The sequence below is a fragment of the Crassostrea angulata genome, chromosome 2 (genome assembly GCF_025612915.1).
Source record: "Crassostrea angulata isolate pt1a10 chromosome 2, ASM2561291v2, whole genome shotgun sequence".
Lineage (NCBI taxonomy): Eukaryota > Metazoa > Mollusca > Bivalvia > Ostreida > Ostreidae > Magallana > Magallana angulata.
In genome coordinates this window covers 71,335,078-71,347,258 of record NC_069112.1, presented here as the reverse complement: position 1 = coordinate 71,347,258, position 12,181 = coordinate 71,335,078, and the positions used below count along the sequence as shown (strand labels likewise).

The 12,181-nt window shown below is 33.6% G+C and overlaps 1 pseudogene; it reads right to left on the bottom strand.

The window, feature by feature from the left end:
* Positions 1-742: 742 nt before the first annotated feature.
* Positions 743-6,473, bottom strand: LOC128174823 (uncharacterized; annotated as a pseudogene).
* Positions 6,474-12,181: the final 5,708 nt, after the last annotated feature.

Below are 12,181 nucleotides of genomic sequence, written 5' to 3'. Positions count from 1 at the left end.
GTTGTATCACAATTATTATTTTTTTTTACATCCTTATATTCACTAACTACTATATTCAAATGCTTAATCTGCTCATTTTTTCCAAAGTGTTCTTATAACTTCATATCTTTCCATATATACACAATCATCTAGTATGCTTAATTAATGTTTTGATAAATACTTCTTTTCGTAGTTTATTAATTGTATGAATTCTTATCAAAATTATATTTAAGTTCCGCTAATACATGTATTTTAGTTTTGCTTATTTTCATTTTTGTTTCAATGTTGCAAACAATCATTTTATGTAATATTGTAAAATTTTGTTGAATTTTTCATTTTCATTTCAGTATTATAAATAATCATTTGATGTACATTTGTGATTGATAGTGATTTTATGTATTTTTATTTTTTTACATACATGAGGCATGGAAACTTTTTTTTTTTGTTTATGATACAGTTGATAGTGAGTTTATGTTTTTATTCCAGCATTATAAATAATCATTTGATATACATTTGTGATTAATAGTGATTAATGCTCTTATTTTATTTTTTGTCGTTATTTTTATATACATGAGGCATGTTGCAATAGACATTTTTATGATGCAATTATACAATCATTTTATGTACATTTGTAATTGTTGTTAATTATATATATTTTTGTTTTTTTGTTTTTTTTTTTTTTTTTTTTTTTTAGTTTTTTTTAGTTTTATATATACAAAAGATGTACTGATATTAATGTTCTTTAGTATTGCGCTAATAAATGTTAAATGATTCCTGTTAGCTGGAGTTCTGTTTTATGGTAGATCTGTAAGAACATATAGTAAAGTCTTAGCCTTTTGCATATTATCATATGGGGTGGAGTTAGATCTTGAGCCATTTGACCTTATTTACATTTTTCGTAGATGTTATATATTACAATAGGCGAGGTTGATTATGCAGAGCAATCAAGCCTTTGACTTAATTTGCATACTTCGTAGACATTATATAGTACAGTATGCTAATCGACACTTCAAGCCTTTTGACTTAATTTACATATTTCGTAGGTATTATATAGTACAGTAGGCGGATGACATTTCAAGCCTTTTAGTTAATTTACATATTGCATAGGTATTATATAGTACAGTAGGCGGATGACATTTCAAGCCTTTTGAGTTAATTTACATATTGCATAGGTATTATTTTACATAATCATGCAGAGCCTGCAGAGCCTTCGACACATCAACTCCACCCACTGTAGTATTATATAGTATATAGTACTAATGTAAATCAAAAGGCTCGAAGGCTCTGCATAATTATTATGCAGAGCCTTCGACACATCAACACTTATTATGCAGAGCCTTCGACAAATCAACAGTACTATATAATACTAGCACAACTCCACCCACTGTAGTATTATATAGTACAGTGGGTGGAGTTGATGTGTGCTAGTATCACCACCCCCCTACTACTGATGTTAAGAAAGAGAAATACTCTATAATAATTTTTTGAATCTTTTTCATTCGGCAAATAAGTCTCACAATTTATCTTGAAACAAAGACAAACAAAACGTTAAGAATTATTAAAATTTTTTTAGATACCTCTACGAAATTCATCAGCCTATGAAAATCTTCTATTTTGGAAATATACCCTTCTAATTTTTCTCTTGCTGTTACTGCATTCTTCATAGCTTTTTGAGCTGATTGAACTCTCTCGTCTGTTAATCTGTCCCCTAAAATATCAATGTTTTCTACAATCAGCACTTACCTTAAATTGAGTATCAAAACTTTAAATAATATTCTGACAAAAAAATCATTATTTAGGAATTTGGATAATTAAATTAACATCTACAAATATTACACATTTCTTATGTTATAAAATTACAAGTATAGCCTAAAGACAAAATAATATTTACCTCCAAAAAACACAGGCTCAACAATGTTTCCATTCTTGTATGGTATGAAGTCATTGGAAAGTTTCTTCAAAAGAGCAATGAGTTCTTGGGTCTTGTTTTCATTACAGTCAAACAGTCCAAGAGGGTACTGAAAATATAATTTAGAAACTATTCTTTATTTTTCATTATTACCGTAATTGAAATGCTAGATATCTTATTGAATCTAACAGTCACGTTTATTGACAATAGTATATAATAAATGTGTAATAATTACTTGGAATGTTTTTAGCCCAGAGAAATGACTGTAAGGGTGATCCAAATGCTTTGGATAAATAGAGCTGTACACCCTTTGAAGTTGAGGATTGTGCTTAATAATGGAAGTTGCAAATATGAACACTAATTCTCTCATCAATTGTTTTGCTCAGCAACAGACGGTATTAATTCACAGATTTGTTTGGCATCTCTTTCCTCTATTCTGTGGAGATCCGGTAAGGGTGGAACTCTATCTTGAACCGCAATGACGTTGAAGAGATGCAGTGACAGTGTTCCTCGTTCTGAAGTCCTGTAAGATGGCAAAATGTTCTTGTCCTAATTGTCCCTGACTAATTGATATTTCACATTTCCACTATCAGCCCAGGAATCCCTCATTTCTTTCACTTTCAAATCTACTAGTTCCTTCCAAGTTTCTAATTTTCAAAAAATGGTCTTCGGATGTACACATAATCCAATATTTGACAGTCGTTCAATATCCTACAAAACAATACAAACATGCATCAAAATAATTCCATACTGTATTTTACAAGACTTAAACCATTGGTCCCCTATTGTAGAGCCCCCCCCCCCCCCCCCCCCCCCCGAAGGCAGGTTGTACCAAGTTTGGTTGGTTGAGAAGTTAACATAAGGTAATAAGCAATAGGAAAGGTTTTTTAAGCCTTTGACTCTTGCAAGCAAAAATTAATTGCTTGTACCTGTATTTGTTTTGCTACTGAATTATGTACATAGGCAATATATAACATTGTTAATAATCATACCCTTTGAATACATCCACCATGAGTTAACACAAAGGCAATCATGTACCGGAAAAGGGACATTTTCTGGGTTCTCCCATGCAATGCAATGGCAGCAGATACCATAACATGGATGACTAATTTGCTATCACTGGAGAGCTACTGGTCACTTACTACAGCTGATAGTAAAGAAAGAATTATAGGCCATCTTCTTTGGAGTTCTTCCTTCATTTGCTGCCACTTAAATTCAAAAAAATCTTTAAAGTCCTTACTCTGGAGAATGGACCCCGACCCCCTCTTATAAAGAGCAAGTGCCTCTTTCTTGATCATTTTCGCTGCCCCATTTGTAACCTCCTCAGGGTGAGATGAGCAAAGGTTGTTAACAATGGTCCTTTTAACATTGTTTCCTCCCACTATTGTTCGGCAAATGCTTCTGTGAACTTCCGAAGTAATCAGGGCTGTTTTCTTTCCACTTGGGTAATGCACATATACCTTTAATGAGAGTAAGTATATTAAAAAATTAGCTGATTTGCATGATAATCACATTGAAGGGCTAATATTTGAAATGTACTTTGAATAATTTGATATAAGCTTAACATGACTAGCAAAAAGACAGTTTTTCAGTATTCTCAGTAATCAATAAATAGGTACACTTAAATTCAATTCACACTCACTACACCTGATTTCACTATGTATATGCATAAAGTGCAATTTGTGTTTATGGTGCATTTTCATGTACAGTTGATTATTACTTTTTTACACTGCCATGGTATATTTACTGTTCAACTTTTTATAATTTTATAGAAGTCAAGCATTATTTTCAATGTAAATATATCCATACATGTAAGATAGGTAAGGCATTATAGGGCTAAATAAAAATACTGCAGATATTGATAATGATAAATTTTCCATTTACAAGTCGTGCTTAGCTTCATTATAATTATAAAGTATTTCATTTATTTATACGAATCTTACATGTACAGCAGTTATGAAGAGAAATCCTTTCCTTCATAGTTATGCAAATATTTGTCAATATTTGACAAATAAAAGATACATCTTGAGGCATATTCTAGAGTGTTGATATCTGTCAACAAAATAAAGAACAAAATTAAGAACAAACTTTTGACATACATAAGTACATTCAGTAATATAGACAAACAAACAAATAAACAAAAAAAAGGAAAGCAGTTAGACTTTTAACAATATGAATGGGATTACTGATCACTTCTTCTTTGATCTATTTTGTATATATTGCAAAAATTTCAATATATACTATCAGTAATCTATAAGTATGATCTACTATATTGTTTTCAAGTTTTCATTCAAATTAGAGGATGATCATTGATCCGTACTGAAAATAAGGCATAGCTGTGCCTACGAAACATGCAGAATGGAAAACTTGGTCATATATCACATTCATGTTCATATATAACAAATATTAATTAAATTGGCGTCGGAACCGGGGGGGGGGGGGGTGCAAAAGTAGGCATAATCATAACCATAATCCTTTTTGTTTGCTTTTCAAGATTTCTGATGAGTCTATAAAGTCCCCCCCTTTCAATTTGCTTCCGACGCCACTGAATTCAGAGTTGAACTTGTCAGTATAATCAACTGACAATAAATTTTCATCAGAAAAATAATTGACCAACATATTAATATAAGTTTAGTAAATATCTAAACCTAAACTTCATCATGAACACTATACCTGAACTTCTCCATTTTTATAAACAGTGTCATGTTTATCAGCTTTATTCTCCTAAAATTTATGACAAATACTCAATTAATTAAAATGACACATGATTTGGTCTTCAATTAAAAAATAAAATTACTACATATGTTGAATTGAATAATACTAAGCCTTGTCTAGTTAGCATATATCCTTTAATTTAATTTCACATTCACATTGGAAGGCAGTAGAAATAAACCTATGCAATGCTGATTATCCCAAATTGATCATGTTTTAGTTACATAAACATAACATATTCTAGATTTTTTAAAATTATTGATAGGACATTCTTATAAACTTTAATACTGACATTTGATCTGGATTTCATTTGAAATTTGATCTGGTTTAAAACACAAAAAGACATCAGACAAAATGTAAAAACTGGACTTAAAAAGTTGATTTATTTGGACCCATATCCAAAAATAAACTAAAACAATATCGCACATTCTTTACTAAATGACAAATGTGTACCTTTTTGCTTAAGTCACCCCCGAGAGAACGACGTGCTTTGCTTGTAATTACAGAGCTGGAGCTTGTATCCACCATCTGAGGAGCAGGCTGAATTGGAACAAGCTTGACAGGCGTTACCCGTCTGATGGGCACTAAGAGCAGATCATCTGTTTGATTGGTTCGGACCCTCTTTACCTGAACATTTTCCTTCAATGGACTCCTCATCTCTCTCTTTTCCATAAAAAATTAGATGGGGAAGGCACGAAGACACTTAACCTACAACAATTGATGTTGTGAAGCTTTAGGTGGTTTTATATTTTACTAATTAATTGAAAGTTAACAAACATTATACATGTATAAATAATTATATCAAATCATTACATGTGGATCAGGATGACCATAACTACATTGGATATTAGTTAAGCCCCTTTATTTTAAACACCCTGCTTTACAAACTAATTTCTTAAAATAATAGCCAATAAAAACAATACAAAGACAATCATGTAATAATTAGGTGGATATATTCAGCTAATTATGATGTTAACAAACATTAATTACAATGGGCTATTATTACACAATTAAACCCTGTTCAACATGACATGATTGCTTGTCAGTTATCTTTTACAAAAGGAACATATTTTCATCAGAGATTAATCTGACTGAATCTGGCGATTTTTTTTTAAACAGTGTTAAAATCAAAATAATTCTACTAAATTGCCGTTTTAAAAGGGACTGAATGATATCCATGATCAGCTAAATGTTATACAGTGGATTGACAAACCTTTGCATCGTAACTTGGACAGAAGCCTTAAAAGAGTCTCGGAGCGTCGCTGCTTCCTTCTCAATTTTAAGGACCTTTTCAATGTTTCTGAAGCACTTTTGGCACACACCGGTATCACTAGTGAATATGACGTCGTTTGTAATGTTACACACATCCTTCACGATTTTCAGTCGTTCTACGGAAAGGCGAAGCTTCTTGTCTAAATACTTTTTGATAGTGGTGTTGCCATCACTATCAACTAACTTCTGTATAAATGAAAAGCCGCATACAAGACAGGAATTCCCTCGCAGGTACACTTTTTTAGGGGTACTGCCAATTTCTTGTTTATTCGTGGGCGCCGCCATTTTTTTCTTTCGGAAATAAATTTTAAGCTTTATCGTTCGGAGACCTTCGAGACTTATCAAATTGGCGTTGCCTCTAACGACTTTGCCAGCGTAGATTTCATTGGTTAATACAAAGTTCATTCTGACGTGACCCTGTACGGGATGTCTTCAGATCTTTGTGTAGCGACGTCGAATTTGTCAGAGCGGATCAAAGATCTAATTTTAATCAGATTGGCCTTATAACGAGCGAATGGAAGGTATTTGTGCTGAATAGATTCTAGTTACAGAGTTCCGAAGACACACATCACCTGGCTACAATGAATTGAATAAAAAAACTGTCCCGTGCCACAGACTCTAAACTGTAAAAGACTCACGTTAGCGGTGTTATCTGATTTGTGACCTGTTTAGTTCTAAACTGACCGACTAATATATGCACGAGTTAACCAAACTTTTCTTAGTTGAGGTGGCAGGGGATAGTTTCGAAGGAAAGACCCGGTCAAAATTTTGAAATAAAGGGAGAACCTGGGGTTTGACTGGTTATTTGAGGGGTACAAATTGCTAGAATATTTATTGCATTCACTTTGTGGATAGAGGAGCTCATGTCAATTTCATTGATATATGACACTTTAATACTGGTAGCACTTTTCATCAGATATGGAATGAAAATGCGAAACTGTGGCCAAAATTTTCACTTTCGGTTTTGTGCTTGAAAAGTAGGGTGGGTTCATAACACGAAATGTCACTCGAAAAGAAGGTGATTGACCCCCCATCAATTGGTGATTATTTGCATGGGTATACATTAAGCTACCAATCCTATGGTAGTTTATGGAAGTTGCTCGGGACTGGAGCGTGGTTCTGGACCCGTGAAAATGTGAAAAAAGGGCAATTTTTCAGAAAATTTTGAGACCGTCCCTGGCTCTTCTTTATAGTGCTATATGTAAGTTGTACTTGTTTAATTCTGAAATGTTTAAAAATTCTCAAGAGTTGGGACCATGTGTCCCCTGCATGCAAACCAATTTTAGCAAATTTAAAAATCCACTGAAAAATTAAATCTCATATATGAGCACTATCTGCCTCACATTTCCTCGACCAAAAAAACTATCCCCTGCCACCTTCAAGAAAATGTCAAATTTTTACTAGGCTTGAAATTGAACAATATGGGAACAGAAAAGATGTTCAATGTGTGTAAAATGGGAAACTGGCTGAATTTTTATGATTGCTCAACCCTGTGATGAGATTTAGGGGCCAAAATGTAACAGGGGGTGTTCCTTAGAAAAAGTGCAACTTTTCAGCGTTTTGGGTTTGTTCTTATTTTAAAACCCTTTATAGGCATTTAATTCTTATTGATATAAGATGCAGGGTTGAATTTGGATTAACTGAATAATATTTTACCATTTTCTTTAAATTTTCTTGAAATTAATTGATAGCCATGCATTTTTATAAGGTTTTAAACCCTTAGTTTTGATAAGAAATTGCTAAATATTGTTCTTTCTCAAGCTAAAACAGACAAAAAGTAGATTTTATGGCTAAATATATATTCTACATGTGCTACATGTAAATGACATGTAATTACATGTAATTCTAAATAGTTAATATCTGCATTTTAAGTCATTATAAACAATTTTAAAAAGTCTGATTGTCAAAAAAGCACCCCCCACCCTTCAATTTTCTTCACCAAAAACCAAAAATAGCCTTTATTTCACATTTCTCTTGATAAAATCTCATAGGTACACAAAATTGCTCCCATTTAAAACAAAACACATATGTCTGGTTTCTTCTTTATTGAAAATATATCAAGAAAAATTGAATTTGTGTGCATTTTTTAACCATTTGTCATTTGCATATATTCCGACCTCATGATGGGGGTGTGGTCATGATGTTCAAATTTGGTATTTCTTTATGTGTAAAACATGTATTTCAATCTTTTTACCAAATAAATCTAGATCTTTTACTATTGGTTAAAGAATAAACAGAGAAATTAGGTTTCAACATCATCCGTTCAGCATATTTGGGAAATGACTCCTCGGGTAGGTTGCCTGATTGCCATTTTCTAGGTACCTGTCCCTTATGAAGAGATGATAGTGAAGGTTTTGTGTTTCAAATAAGTTGCTTTTATGTTCCAATGGAGTTTTAAACCTGTTGATACCATTTAGAAACAAAAAGATTGATTGCAAGGAGTAATAGTGTGTTTTTTCTTATTCCCATTTGCAGGGGGATAGGTGATACATATGAGTTGAATTCTCCTATATGTTGTTACTAAATGTGAATATTTCAATGTTTTTACATCAGATTTTGATAAAGGTTTCTTGTTATAACTGATTTTAAAAGAAAAAATGTCTTTTGGATTGAAAGAAGTCATGATATATCTTGAAAACCTTACAGAAACAGGTTAAGGTGATTCAGCCGGGAAAGAGGGGTAATACTTCAACAGCCATAACTTTTTGATTTTTCAATGAAATCAGACCAAATTTGAAAAGTTTTACTCAGAATTGCATGAACTTTCTGATTTTGAAGTGTTTTGGTTAGAGAGAAACAAACTCTAAAAGTTAAAGGTGGCAGGGGATAGTTTCGAAGGAAAGACCCGGTCAAAATTTTGAAATAAAGGGAGAACCTGGGGTTTGACTGGTTATTTGAGGGGTACAAATTGCTAGAATATTTATTGCATTCACTTTGTGGATAGAGGAGCTCATGTCAATTTCATTGATATATGACACTTTAATACTGGTAGCACTTTTCATCAGATATGGAATGAAAATGCGAAACTGTGGCCAAAATTTTCACTTTCGGTTTTGTGCTTGAAAAGTAGGGTGGGTTCATAACACGAAATGTCACTCGAAAAGAAGGTGATTGACCCCCCATCAATTGGTGATTATTTGCATGGGTATACATTAAGCTACCAATCCTATGGTAGTTTATGGAAGTTGCTCGGGACTGGAGCGTGGTTCTGGACCCGTGAAAATGTGAAAAAAGGGCAATTTTTCAGAAAATTTTGAGACCGTCCCTGGCTCTTCTTTATAGTGCTATATGTAAGTTGTACTTGTTTAATTCTGAAATGTTTAAAAATTCTCAAGAGTTGGGACCATGTGTCCCCTGCATGCAAACCAATTTTAGCAAATTTAAAAATCCACTGAAAAATTAAATCTCATATATGAGCACTATCTGCCTCACATTTCCTCGACCAAAAAAACTATCCCCTGCCACCTGATCTTGAATCCACGTAAATGTTTTTACCACCAATTAAATACAAAATAGAGACAATGCTCAGCAGTAAGCAGAAATCAAAGTACTGAAAAGCGCTTACCTTGAATGTAAAAGAAATTTATGCTACATGTACACTTGTAATTTGCAATTTCGATGCTGATAGCAATGGCATGGAAGGGAAATGGATGGATTGCAACAATTTATTTGTTTTTAGCTCACCTGAGCTGAAAGCTCAAGTGAGCTATTCTGATCACATTTTGTCCGTCGTCCGTCTGACCGTCCTTCTGTCTGTCCGTCTGTAAACTTTTTACACTTTGAACTTCTCTAAAACCGCTTATTCAATTTTAACCAAATTTGGCACAAAGCATCCTTATGGGAGGGCGAATATAAATTGCAGAAATAAAAGTCCGATCTGTATTCAAAGCGGAGAAAACCTTGAAACTGTAGAAAAAGGTGGGTGCATTTTTAAAAATCTTCTTCTCAAGAACTACCGAGTTCAATTCAACGTAGTTTAGCATAAATTATCCTTATGGGAAGGAAAATGTAAATTGCAAAAATTAAGTGTTAATTCTGTTTCAAATCTGAGTTATTACGAAAATAATAATAAAGGAATGGCGTGTTTCAATCAGTTTAATAGCTTCGGGCTCGGCATACGATAAAATGGGTAGCCAAGACTTGGCCTGAGCAAAACAAAAGATTGGCAGTTATTATTCTGCCAATCTCATTAAAATTTCGGGATATTTGATGGACCAGTATATTTGTATTCGCTGTAAATATTGCTGCAAAATAATGCGTATTTGGAATTGACGATTGCCGATCTGCCCCGGCTTTTATTTTGCCACGGCCTGGGTTTGCATACCCATTTTACCAAGACTCGTATTCCATACTTCTAAAACGAGGTTCTTTGTTTAAAGCAGCCATGACATTATACGAAAAAGGGTCGATCTGACTATGATGAATTTGCTTGCTATGCAACCGTTCGCGTATGAAGGGAAATTTTTGAAACATGCAAAATATATTGGTGCCGATTTTGTGAAGTAAATTAAGGCTAAATATTTCAAAGCGTTGACAGTTTTCACACATGACGTCGGTGTTAGCTTGTTTTGATTTTCGTTTCATTTTCATTATTTATGCTTTGTAACCTGGGAACTATCGTCTGTATTTCGTGAATTTTACGTATCAAATCAAACAGATACTTCGGTAAATCAAACAATTAACTGTTTACATGCGCAAATTAAGCAAAATCTGATGTATCAAAAAAGTACTGAAATACAATTCATTCTATCGGTAATTCAGCATTATCTTTTGCGTAATGGTAGATTAATGCAATAGGTTTTGTTGAGATGCTCGGCATTTTCCTGAGTTTATTCAGTTTAAATAGAGTTTGATAATCGCTGTCGGAAATATGTAGGTATATACATGTATATATATGCTCATTTCGAAAAAATAAATTGTGTTCTTTATTTGTTATAGTGCATGTTTCTTGTGTTAAATTGTTTACAATTTCTATTTACTAACCATATTTGAGTGTTAAGCTTCGAATTATAAGCAAGATACAGAGATTTGCTCACAATTCTCTGTTTGTACACAGATCTTAAAAGCTAAAGATTTAAAAAGTAAAAAAATTGTCAATATTTATTACGAAAATTTTCAAAGTCTTTTCTTCCAGACACCAACTTATTGAATTGTTAACTTAACCTTTTTAGCTCACCTGAGGGTGGTAGGGTGGGGCCACAATGGGGGTCGAAGTTTAACATACGAATATAAAAAGTAAATCTTTAAAAATATTCTTCTCCGAAACTAATCGGCCAGGAAAGCTGAGACTTGTGTGGAAGCATCCCCAGGTAGTGTTGATTCGAAGTTGTGAAAATTATGACCCCCGGGGGTAGGGTGGGACCACAAGGGGGGGGGGGGGCGAAGTTGAACATAGGAATATAAAAAGTAAATCTTTAAAAATATTCTTCTCAGAAACTAATCCGCCGGCAAAGCTGGAACTTGTGTGGAAGCATCCTCAGGTAGTGTAGATTCAAAGTTGTGAAAATAATAACCCCTGGGGGTAGGTTTGGGCCACAATGGGGGGTCGAAGTTTAACATATGATTGTATAGAATAAATCTTTAAAAATCTTCTTCTCAGAAACCAGCCAGGAAAACTGAAACTTGTGTGGAAGCATCCTCAGGTAGTGTAGATTCACATTTGTGAAAATCATGACCCCTGGGGGTAGGTTTGGGCCGCAATGGGAGGTCGATGTTTTACATAGGAATAAACAGATTAAATCTTTAAAAATCTTCTTGAAACTAATCAGCCAGGAAAGCTGAAACTTGTGTGAAAGCATCCTCAGGTAGTGTAGATTCAAAGTTGTGAAAATAATGATCCCCAGGGTAAGGTGGGGCCACAATGGGGGGGGGGGTCAAAGTTTAACAAAGGAATACATATGGTAAATCTTTAAAAATCTTCTCAGAAACTAATCAGCCTGATTATTTTTTATAATTGTTAAGACTTTGGCCCCAGGACAATTCTTTGGCCTCACGAGAAGGTTCAGAGTTTGATTTACGTTTATATCCCATATATAAACTATTGTTAGGGATCTCTTTGAGAACTGCAATACTCAACATATGATATGACTATAAAATCATCCTGTAAGAAAAGGGACTAATGATTATAAACATAAAGAATATCCAGGGGAAAATGGATTTTATTTATACAGGATCTACATGTATGTATTATTGTACATTGTCCGGATAGTTTGTATTATGACTCCATTGAGCTGATTTTATCATACCTATTGTTCCTCAGGTGAGCGATGTGGCCCATGGGCCTCTTGTTAAAAAGCATCTGCATGTGGA